Genomic DNA, 11607 nt, shown 5'->3' with positions numbered 1-11607 from the left:
CCTTTTTACCCCATCTATCCAGCGCCCTGGAGTCTCTATCAGAAGGGGTAGGATTTTTAGCAGTAGAAGCCTTAATGCCCTTGGGCCCCTGTGAAATAGTCTCTGGATCTGCAATAGGATTTTTGAAAAGGAACTTGTGGGACTCAGGGACCCTGTAGTATCTATATGAGTAAAGAGACTTGTAGGCTGGAGAATAAAATACTTGAAATTTATTCCATAACACAAAGTTAGGTAAGCACTTTCGAGGGAATCCTCTTCATCAGACCTTAATACACAAATAAATTAGCACACAAGGTTTAAATAAAACCAACAACCAATACAAATTCTTTAAAAATCAGTGAAGCAACCCTCTTTTTTCAAGAGAGGTTTTAAGGACACAGCACTGTTAAGGCCAGGTGATAAGTATGCCTTAAAGTCCACTATCCACCTTAATTCAGCATATTCAGTTTCATTGTTAATGTCACCTTCTCTAAAACTCACATTCATTTTCTGCAAAACCAAAAATTTTAAATTGTGCTGGTCTCCACAATCTAAAACATGCTTGGCTAGTGCATTAGTAAGCTTGCTGTTCCTAATATCAAGATGTACCATTACGCAGCATGATACCTCTGAGATCATCCATGTGCAACAAACATCGGGCAAATCTGTAATGCAAATTGTGGCCTGCTACAGATCACCCTCCATGACCCAGGACCACCACTCCACCTTTCTGGAGACACTGGAAAACATGAAGGTCCTACCAAGCACCCTGATATTGGGTGATTTCAATTACCCTACCATTCACTGGGAAAACTACTCGAGTACAAATTCCCAGGCCCAGCGCTTCCTGCAATTCATCAACTCAAACGCCCTGGATCAGCTGGTAAACTCCCCTACCAGAGGTGAAAACATATTGGACCTGGTCATCACCAACATGGGGGACAGGTGTTCCACACCGGAGGTCAACCTGTCACTGGTTAGATTAGACCATAAACTAATCACTCTGGATGTCCACACCCCACCACCACCCCCAACTAAGGAAACCACAGTAAAAAACTTTTCTAAAGCAAACTTCACTTTACTTAAGACAGAGGTGGTAAGTTTCACAGCCCCCACGCTAAAGGATAATGCTGCCCAAGATGCAGAAACCTTTACAAATGCACTCTATGAGCACCTACAAGGATGCATGGATCATGCCATCCCTAGCAAAACCAAGACTCACTCCTCTAAGAGAAGGAAACCAGTTTGGTGGACCCCTGCAATAAACAGGCTATACAATAGAAGGAGGAAACTAGTTCAGAAAAAAGCAAATCCCAGGAAGGAAAGACATCCCTGATCAGTATTTGTAAGAAACTGAGGTCCCTCATGAAATCATCCAAGGCTAACTTCGAAAGAAAAATAGCCAAGGATTCAAAAGATAACCACAAAGCCTTCTTTAGCTATGTTAAGAATCTAAGTAGCAACTCACAGATATGCACTGAACTAGTGCAAAATAACACAAAATATACTGAACCTACTGATATTGCCAACATCCTGGCAGATAGATTCAGTGCAAACTTCACCCCCTCTCACCTCCAAAAGGGACCACAACAATATCAGAAAAGTATAGTGTCCCAAAAATCACAGACGCACAGGTGAAAACAGCCCTTTCAAAAGCCAAAAACACAGCGTCAATGGGACCAAATGGTGTCCCAGGCTGCGTCTTGCACGAACTACAGAACGAACTAACCCTCCACCTAAACAAGCTGTTCAACCTCAGCTTCTCCACAGGCTATGTGCCCATAGAATGGCGCACTGCAATGATTATTCCTCTCCACAAAGGAGGGGCCACAACTGACCCTGGTAACTATCGCCCCATAAACCTGACTAGCCTAGTCTGCAAGGCTATGGGCTTCATCATGGAACTCATTAACTAGGCCTAAGGGTTAAGGTGTTTGCATTACAAACACAAAGTGCAGAGTTTGATCCTCACAAGGGATAATTGGCTAGGCTTACAATGGCTTGCAAGGGCAGTTAGCTTAGTACTGAACTAAGACATTGGGAACCTTCAAACACTTGACCCGACCCAGTTCGACTTTGTTAAGGGCAGATCATGCCTACTAAACCTGGTTGACTTCTTCGAGACAGTCACCAAGGCCATAGACGAGGGAAAGGTGGTTCACACAGCCTACCTTGACCTCGCCAAGGCTTTCAACACCATTCCCCACTTGGGTATTACAGAAAAACTCAACAGCCTGAACATAAACCCCTACATCACGAGATGGGTTGCCAACTGGCTTACAGACAGAACTCACACGGTAAGAATAGCGGGCTCCAGGTCAGACTCTAAACCAGTCACAAGTGGTGTCCCACAAGGCTCGGTCCTGAGACCCCTACTGTTTGGCATATACTTCTCAAAAGTACAGGCAAACACAGGAGGACTATGGGTAACCAAGTTCACTGATGACTGCAAACTGGGAGCCATAACTGACTTTCCGGCTGAGATGGACATCCTCCAAAATGGCCTTACTGAGACAGACAACTGGTGTCAAAGTCATGGCCTCAAGCTAAATGCCAAAAAATGCATAGTCATCCCGTTTGGGAAAAACAAAACACCCACGAATTACCACATAGGTGGCAGCCCCCTTAATACAGAAGAGGTAATAAGAGATCTGGGGACCCAAGTAGATAGTAATCTCTCCTTTAACAATCATATTGCCAAAGTAGTTAGGAAATCCTTCTATGTGGCCCATCTAATTACTAAAGGGTTTGCATCTAGAAATAAAGAGGTTATAGTGCCTCTCTACTCGTCACTTATTAGACCCATCATAGAGTACAATGCTCCATTTGGGATGTACCTCACAAGACACTTCCAACAGCTGGAAAGACCACAAACGTACCTCACCAAGAGGATTACTGGTCTCAAACATATGTCCTATGCAGCCCGACTGAAAAAACTCTGGCTGTACTCAGTGGCATGTTGCTTACTCAGAGGTGATCTCTGACTGACTTACAAAGCCATGTCCAACTCAGAATTGATGGACATGCCCTAACTAAAGAAATCCAAGTCACTGCGAGCCACGCGCGCTAGTGAGCTAAACCTCACCACAACAATAAATAGAACATGCTGGAGGGATAGATTCCTGTCACAGAGACTCCCCATGCTTTGGAACAAAATTCCAAATTACATCAGGCAGAGCCCCTCACTAATACTCTTCAACAGAAACCTTGACGAGTGGATGGGTAACAGAAAATGCACCCCTGGGATCACTTCATTGGCTTTGCTTGACAGAGGATCAGTTAATTAATCAATGGGGCAGCGAAAGCCGACACACTCTGTCTAGGCTTATAAATGCCCTCAGGCAGATAGCCTAGCACCTACCTATGAACCTATGCAGCATAAGTCATCAAGCAACAGCATATTGCAGAACTGAAATAAGGTACTTGACCTTGTTTAAGTGTGTGGACCATCATGTAAAATCTCTTACTCCAATAAGCCCAACTTTTAGTCATATTGCAAGTAGTAGTAGCTTCAAACTGGGAAGTTTTAGGAGGTAAGGATGATAAAAATCACTGTCCAGAATCAATCCATGCAGTATAATTCCATGAATGCAGATAAAACGGTAGGTTATATGAGCTCCTAAGCCATACTCAGGTGAATACCAAAAAAAGGAAAACATGGGAAAAATAACTTGTGGAGCTCAGCTGACTGTATCCTCCTCCATACCTCTCAAGCATTTAGTTAAAGAAACCCGGACAATGCCTAAACTAATGGAGGGAGCAAAGGCACAAAAATAGCGACATATAAATGTTGCTCATATAAAGCTAGAAAGTTGCTAACACCATTTGTGTTAGCGGCATTCTTGAAGGACATGACGTCTGAAATAAATGGATGTCATTATTTAGCAACTTCAATCCTCACCATACCTCTCGACCTCTTAAAGCAAGAAATCTGGACAAAGCCCAAAATAATGGAGGGGCAAATGCCCAAAAATAGGGACAGATTTTCAATATTGCTGTTATAAACTTAGAATGTTGATAAATGACAGAATTTGCTTTAGCATGCATTTTATGAAGGATATAAAGTTTGAAACTCAAATGTATGTCGTTAAGCAATTTGCCAGAAAATCACACATTTTATAAGGAGCAGACCAAAAATATGTAACAAAAATCTGGGAATTCTTCGAAAATCTGGACAGTTGAGATGTATGATCCTCAATGATTTGCCAGGAAACAACAAATTTTAAGGGACCTGACAAAAAAAATAATATGAGTAAAATATCGGGACACTCTGTTTAAATCAGGACAGCTGAGAGGTACTTACTTACTCGGTGGTGCAGGTTCATTAAACATGTCGCTGCTACTCAAAGCACACAGGGATTAATCCAATTTATTAAACATCAAAGTTAAAGCATGCAGAGACTGATGCAGGAGTATTTTGTTATCGTCGAACCAAGTGCAAGAGAAATGCAGCGATTTATATCAAGTTTAAGAACATTCAGTGCCGCAGTGTGTCACAGTCCGTGGTTGTTTTCCCTATTTAAAAATAAACACAAAGATCTAACTTTAGTGATGAATTTGCACAGTTCATTTTACTAAGCTCCACAAAGCAAATATTAGTCTTTACAGCAGCACCCACTAATGCATTTCAGAAGCGGACGTGAACAACAAAGGCACGGATAGGCAGCAGCCTGCCAGCATGTAATGTGGAAATAACTATATGACTCCCAACTGAGCGCTGCAGACGAAATAAACAAAATGTTCGCAAATGAAATAAATAAAAGCTCTACTTCTGCTGGTATAAAGCAATTACACATTATGTGAAATTATTAGAATGATAAAACTGGCTCTCTTTTCCGCACATATATGTATATGCATATATACGTATGCATGTATACATATATATGTATGTGTCTGCGTACATACACACTACATACGATGGCTTTTTTTGTTTCAGATCAACTGAATTGCTAACTTTTTTGTTCTTTCCTCCACAAATTTCTCATTGGTACAATGGACAATGAGTAAGTGTGATCACGTGCTACTGCGTGTAGTGTTTCCTTTTTTTAATTTTTTTTGTTTCCAAGTTCTGTTTTTCAATTGGCTAGAGGTGATGTCATCCTGCTGGAGGGCGCCCCTTCATTTATTTATCAACAGAGATAACAGCCGGCGAGACGAGGCAAACAGTCAGAGAAACGAGTGAGAAGTGATCTGCGGTGGAAAACCGCACTGCCCGGGACGAGGAGTCTCCCCCAATCCCTTTCAAGCCAAAGAGGATCATTGCTGTGAGTATAAAACTGCTGCAGCTAATCGGTTAGCCCGTAGTGTTATTTCGTCAATGTACAGGAAATACTACATACTTTTTACTGTGCTGAATCCATACCTTTCAAAAGGTGACGTTATCTTATTTTTCGTGCACGACAGGATACCCAAACGGCTACAGTCAGATCTCACCTGCGGGGCACGTACTGCACTTTTTACTGTGTGGGACTGTTTGCTTATTATTCATGCATATTTTGCATTTTGATGTGAAAAATTGCTGCAATTAATGTGTATGGTGAGCTGGAAATATGTTATAACCTCCTCCAAAAAGTATGGCTCTAATTTCTCTAATATCCAGTTTATCTTGGTGGATTATCTATCCTTTAGGTGGATTGTCTAGGAAAGCCTACTATCTTTGGATACTTATGTTCTTAACCTGATTATGCATTTGTTTGTGTGTTTTGAAATATGATTTATCCTACTATGTAATGTTGTCGTCTTTGTGCATGCTGATTCCTTAACCCATTAAGACTGGAAATGCAGTGATCCCCTAAACATTTTAATGTACTTTCTATGCTGGATTATGTATATAATACTAGCTACAATGTGTGTTGTGTGATGGTGCATTGTAGGGTATGACCTCTTTGTTCAGCCACCAGATAAGTGATGTAAAAAGGAAGACACTTATTGTGTAATTACCCTAAATATGTATGCATTCAAACAGGCACACACTACATTAACAGTTGCATTTTACTCTGTGAGCTGCTATTCTAGGAGGGTACGTACTTAAGAAAGTGATGTTTTAATCATAATGTTGTGTCTTGGCCACACGCTATTGTAAATCATATTTGTGTTGAAGGTTAAGAGGGTGATGTTTTGTTTTGACACATAGCAAGTAGCTGTTGTGGGTGGATGGTTTCATTTTGTGAATGCTTGCTGAATATTTTCAAATTCATAGGATAAAACAGTAGTGGATAACAAACTGTTTGTATTGTTGTATTAAGTAAGAAGGGTATATTTTAATAAGAAGATAAAGCTGTGCTCAGTCTAGCAGTTTTTTGTTCAACCTAAGACATTTCTGACAAATTCGTTATAGTGCATTGCAGGAATGTAGCTGCAGAATGTGCAGTGTGTAGATTAAAGGGATTTTAACACCTGCCTTTAGCTGTGGGCGGAGGAGGATCAGCATTTTAGCAGCATTAGATACAGTACATTGTATGAAAAAAGGTTCTGCGTTGTTTATACTACATTGCAAGAAAAAAGCTCCTTGTACTGTTACATGTAGTACATTCTAAGAATAAAGGTCCTGGCAGTACATTCTAAGAAAAAACGTCCTAGCACCATTATGTAGAGTAGGATTTCAGAAAAAGGGCCCTAATCTCATAGCACCCGTATATACATACATATATATATATATATATATATATATATATATATATATTTATATATGCAGCTATAGTATGTTATAAGACAAACAAGCGAGGGAGGTGTCAACTATTGAACTTCCAAAGACCACTTCTCCCCGAAAATGTTTAGAAATTGAATAATGATTTGTATGCAGTATCTGTGATCATTGTTTTCTGCAGTGGTGGTTTAAACTGTGTATAGAAGCCAGATTGTCAGCATTTTAGATTAATTCTTAATTGCGGCTTCTTTTGAAGGAAAAAGGGATTGTTCAAAAAGTGCAACTAAAGAGAATGAGATGTACAGACAGAGACATTATAACCTTTGTTGTGTAAGGATGGATTCTTTATGTAACGTTTTTGTATGATGAGCTCTTGCAGCATTCCAGTTCTGACCATTTGGAACTGCACATTAGCTGTTTCCACATAGAAAGTTCTCAGCAGATACTATAGGAATACAAGATGACAGTGACACCATATTTTTTTTTTAATATTACACTGATGCTCCTAGTCCTTTGTGATACATGTATGCTCACTTTGAATAAGGGCAATTTACAAATCTTAATGTCTATCCTACAAGGTTGAAAGTGCTTAGTTGCTAGCCCGGCAGTGGATTTTAGTTCATAATAAGTTCATTTGTATTTTTTTTTTTTTTGTAATTTTCCTAATACTTTATTTAGTTAGTTGGTTAGTTAGCTAGTTGTGCAGAACTTTTTCTGAAAGACTTGACCACTTTATCATCCCTTGCAGCACTATGGCTAGTGAAAAGTGAGAGTTATTGCAAGAGAAGAACACAGATGAGATAATCCTCCCAAGAATAAGTTTAACTCAAGGCATGCTTGGTCTTCACAACCCTTGAACTCATAGTGGAGTAAGGCTTCTCTACAGTTCTAAAATGTATTGGAATTAAAATTAAATGATGTATTTTCCTGAGCATGCTAGTTAAATAGAAAACCTAAGGGACGATCCCAAAATGTAAAAGGGCAAAAAATAGTAAGCAAGATAGAAAATTGTGAAAAACACTGCTATAGAATAAACCTTCTCATAGAAAGAAGAAGGGGAGGGAGAATCCTTCAAAGGACCATGGTGGGGCAACAGGAAGAGTTTTGAGTAGGAAATACACGTTCTCAAAACTGAACAAGAACAGAGAAATCAGACTAGCTGTGTGTGTGTGTGTGTGTGTGTGTGTGTGTGTGTGTGTGTGTGTGTGTGTGTGTGTGTGTGTGTGTGTGTGTGTGTGTCTCATCTATGTAGAGAGAGGGTGAAAGACATACATACGTACATATATAGGTTGCTGATGCACCAGAGACACCACTCTTTGGGTTGACTGCTTAGGGGACTTGAAGCAATTTTTTACAAATCACACAGCTTCATGAATACCATCTGATGTCATCAGCTGTGGAACCAGAGTAATTTGGGTGGCAAACAAAAGCTTAACTCTTTAGTGAAGTGTAAATGATACATTTAAAATAGCTAATGGTCTGGTACCATGATTTTATTTATTCAGGATACTGATCTTGGCATTCTTAATGTGTTAAGTGCTGATTTATAAACATTTTTTGTCAGATTTGTAACCTGAAAACAAAACAGTTTGTACTTCCTGGCAGATGGGGTAAAGCAATTCTATTGTTCTGTATCTGAATTCAGTAGTATATAACATTGTTTTAGAGTGGGATTCTGTGATATTTTAATTTAGCACTACTTTTCCTTTCAGGTAACTTTCCCTTTTTAAAATCCAAAGCAGGGTCCTAGTGAGCCCACTTAGGTGTTGTACATACACATTTTTTTTTCAGAATGATATGTTTCAAGCCTGAGGAATAACATATACTGAGTAAATATCAGTAACTTGTTTAAAAAGAAGTATAGAAAACATGGTAATGAAGTCACTATCGTAGGAGCACTGGGACAGGTGCCAGAACTTTTAGTGAAATAGATTTTTTTTAAACAGTGAAACTGTGTTTTTACTTCTTAGCTGCTGTTTACTGTTCATTCTAGCAGTTGTATGAGATAGTGGCAGTACTGTGCCTGAAGGAGTCTGAGGTCATCAGAGTACAATGAAACTTAATCCCTTAAGCAGAAGTTTCTGTTCGTGGGTCATTCTAGTCATTTTACACAGAATGATGTAATTTGAATTGACAAAATAAACACAAGGCCCACTGTGCCAAACAACCACATCAGAAAGTTCCATCCATGGCTTTTTCCTTTTGCTGCCAAGGAGTTGGAGGGGTAGCACCCTCTCCCTTGTGAAGGAAGAGATTAAGTGCGTGCAGTTTTTACAACTTATGCCTAGGTTTTGGCACTGTTCAGACAGTCATAGAAAAAGCTCGCCATCTGCCCAACTTTGCTTGTTTTGTCTTCAGAGTCATGGACCATGCCCCATGAGTTCTGTCTGAAACTCAGATAACAGCTTACTTTTACATTGGGGTTTGGGTGAATCTTTGAAAATGCAGGTTAGTGCTGCAAGTTGATTAAATGTTCTGGGACTACAAAGAGGCTGTTGACTGGTTTTTGGCTGCAATGTTGTGAGTCATACCTGTTTGTAAACTCAAAGCTTTGCAGTATTTTGACATCTCAGCTAAATCACATTTTCCTGCAAAACTGGCAAAAATGCAGGCAATACTTTGTAAATTCCAGTTTACTGCACTAAACTTGTTTAGTTTGGATTTAATGTGTATATGCCCTGCTCATACTTGAATGCAGTGCCTTATTTTACAGTACATGAAGTATCACTCAAAGTACATAGTTCATGGGCCATCCTGAACCTTGACCTTATGAGGAGCATTCACCTATGACCTTAGTGGAGTTACACTGACTCTTTAAGTTATCGTGCTGCTGCTGGGTTTCTAAACCAGATGGCTTGATTTTACTGGAGTCTTTGTAAGTAGTATCTTTTGCACAATCCATCATCAGTTATTCACTAGTCTGACAAAATAATTGTTATCTTTTGCAGCCTGGTAGTTACACTAACTATAGGTTAGAGATACAAGATACAAAGGAACCTGCTTACTGGATTTCGTTCCAGTACCGTATAGCTGCAGGTTGTGTGACCCTGAGACAAAGCCAGTAGATAGCATGACAAAAATGTCATTTATATTTCACATGATTCTGTAAATATGTCCTTCCGTAATTCACAGTTTTGGTAGTACCTGCTGACTCTGCTTGTTTACGTCTGATGTTGTAATACTATGATGCCATTATTATTTTCATTGGAATAATTTGCAATATGAGGAGCAACTAGGCAGGCAAAACAAGATTATACTCATACATAGTCTTGTATGTAAATATTAAATTAAGTTGCCACTGTAGCATTAGAGCCATGTGAACAGAATGCGGCAATGGTCTAACCCTGAAGTATATTAACTGTATGAACATACAAGCACATAGCCTCATCACTGGCCAGCTGAAGAACTGCATTTGTTTTAAGGGAATCACTTTCTATGTTTTTTTTTTGTCTATGAAATACACTGAGTAGTTATTACTTTAAGGTGAGAGTCAAAGATATGGTCTGTACTGATTAGGGCCAATGCACAGAAAAATAGAGGGCAAAGACTTCTGATTTCAGAGAAAAGTGCACAGAATGCTAAGTGATAGGCTACCTGTGCATCAGGCTAGTACCAAGTATTCAGTACATAATGCAGATGAGCTACGCATTATGAATAACAGCTTTAACACAATCCCGAAATGGCTATACTGAGTACAAAGGTCATTTAGGAAACTGCATTATTTTGCAGTTACTTTTACTTGTATTTGCAGGACAGGCTGCTGTGTTCCTGCAGAAACATGGCTAGCAATAGTGACATTCTGTAGCAAGCACTGCTACAACACATATGCAAATACGTGCATGTGTGTATGTGTGTTATACATGTTATTATATGTGTGTGTGTGTGTGTGTGTGTAGTGACTCTAAAGATCATGTACGCTTTGCCAGGTATCACCCTTAAGATGACCCTCCCACCCCCCCCCCCCACCCCCCCATTTCCAGGAGGACAAAACATGTTAGGCTCGGAATTAAGTTAAAGATTCCTATCTAGTCTTCAAGGCTAGTCTTGAAGGAGACAAGGGTGTAACCCTGCTGAATGTACTGGAGCAATTTGTTCCAGAGATGGGGCAATTGTTAGGTAACTTATGTGTGTCTGTGTACATCACCGGATTATGGTTGAATGCAAGTTCATCCAAATTAAACTTTGTTAAGCCACTTCATCAAATGAAATTTGCATTGACCGTGGCACTTCAACAAACGGTATGAAGTAGGTTGTTGTCTGTTGTGTACACTGTTGTGCAGTCTTGACCAAAGACCACTGTAGATAGCAGGACTGCAAATCAGTGGGGATAAGGAAATTTTCCTTTACCCCCCCCCCCCCAATCTCAGAGTTAAAGTGTGTGTGTGTGTGTGTGTGTGTGTGTGTGTGTGTGTGTGTGTGTGTGTGTGTGTGTGTGTGTGTGTGAATATATATATATATATATATATATATATATATATATATATATATACACACACACACACACACACACATATGGCTCTAGGACTATTCACTGAGAGCACATTTCACTGAAAGTCAAATGACTGTGCACAAATCACTGAAAGTACAATTCACTGAAACACATTTCGCTGAAAGTTATATATGGTCTTTTCACCACTGTAGTGCGACCCTGTAGTTAGTATATATAGTAAGGGGGGCATAGCCCCCCACATAGTTTGGATATATATTAAGTTAAGAAAAGAGTAATTTATTGAAATTGCAAGTATCCATGTGTATAGTTCAAAATATGTGTGTGTGTGTGTATGTGTGTGTGTGTGTGTGTGTGTGTGTGTGTGTGTGTGTGTGTGTGTGTGTGTGTGTGTGTGTGTGTGTGTGTGTGTGTGTGTGTGTGTGTGTGTGTGTATTTTGTGTTTGAAGGCCTGTGTACAATTTCTTTTAATTTTTTTTTTGTTTTGTTTAAGAGTAATGGCAACTTGTCTGATAATCCCCAACTTTTAGACAAT

General features: G+C 39.6%; 1 protein-coding gene across 1 annotated transcript in view; it reads left to right on the top strand.

Moving 5' to 3' along the window:
- The first annotated feature begins 5136 nt into the window (after nt 1-5136).
- The window catches only part of LOC122804919 (dual specificity protein phosphatase 10-like), a 74643-nt gene continuing 68172 nt past the window's right edge, over nt 5137-11607 (top strand). Inside the window, exon 1 of the mRNA XM_044075130.1 lies at nt 5137-5243. The gene's annotated coding sequence lies outside the window, so the exon portion shown is untranslated. The remainder of the gene's footprint in view (nt 5244-11607) is intronic.

This window comes from Protopterus annectens, chromosome 6.part0, assembly GCF_019279795.1.
Source record: "Protopterus annectens isolate FY-2018-M chromosome 6.part0, PAN1.0, whole genome shotgun sequence".
In the NCBI taxonomy this organism is placed as follows: Eukaryota; Metazoa; Chordata; order Ceratodontiformes; family Protopteridae; genus Protopterus; species Protopterus annectens.
This window is presented reverse-complemented; position numbering and strand designations above follow the sequence as displayed.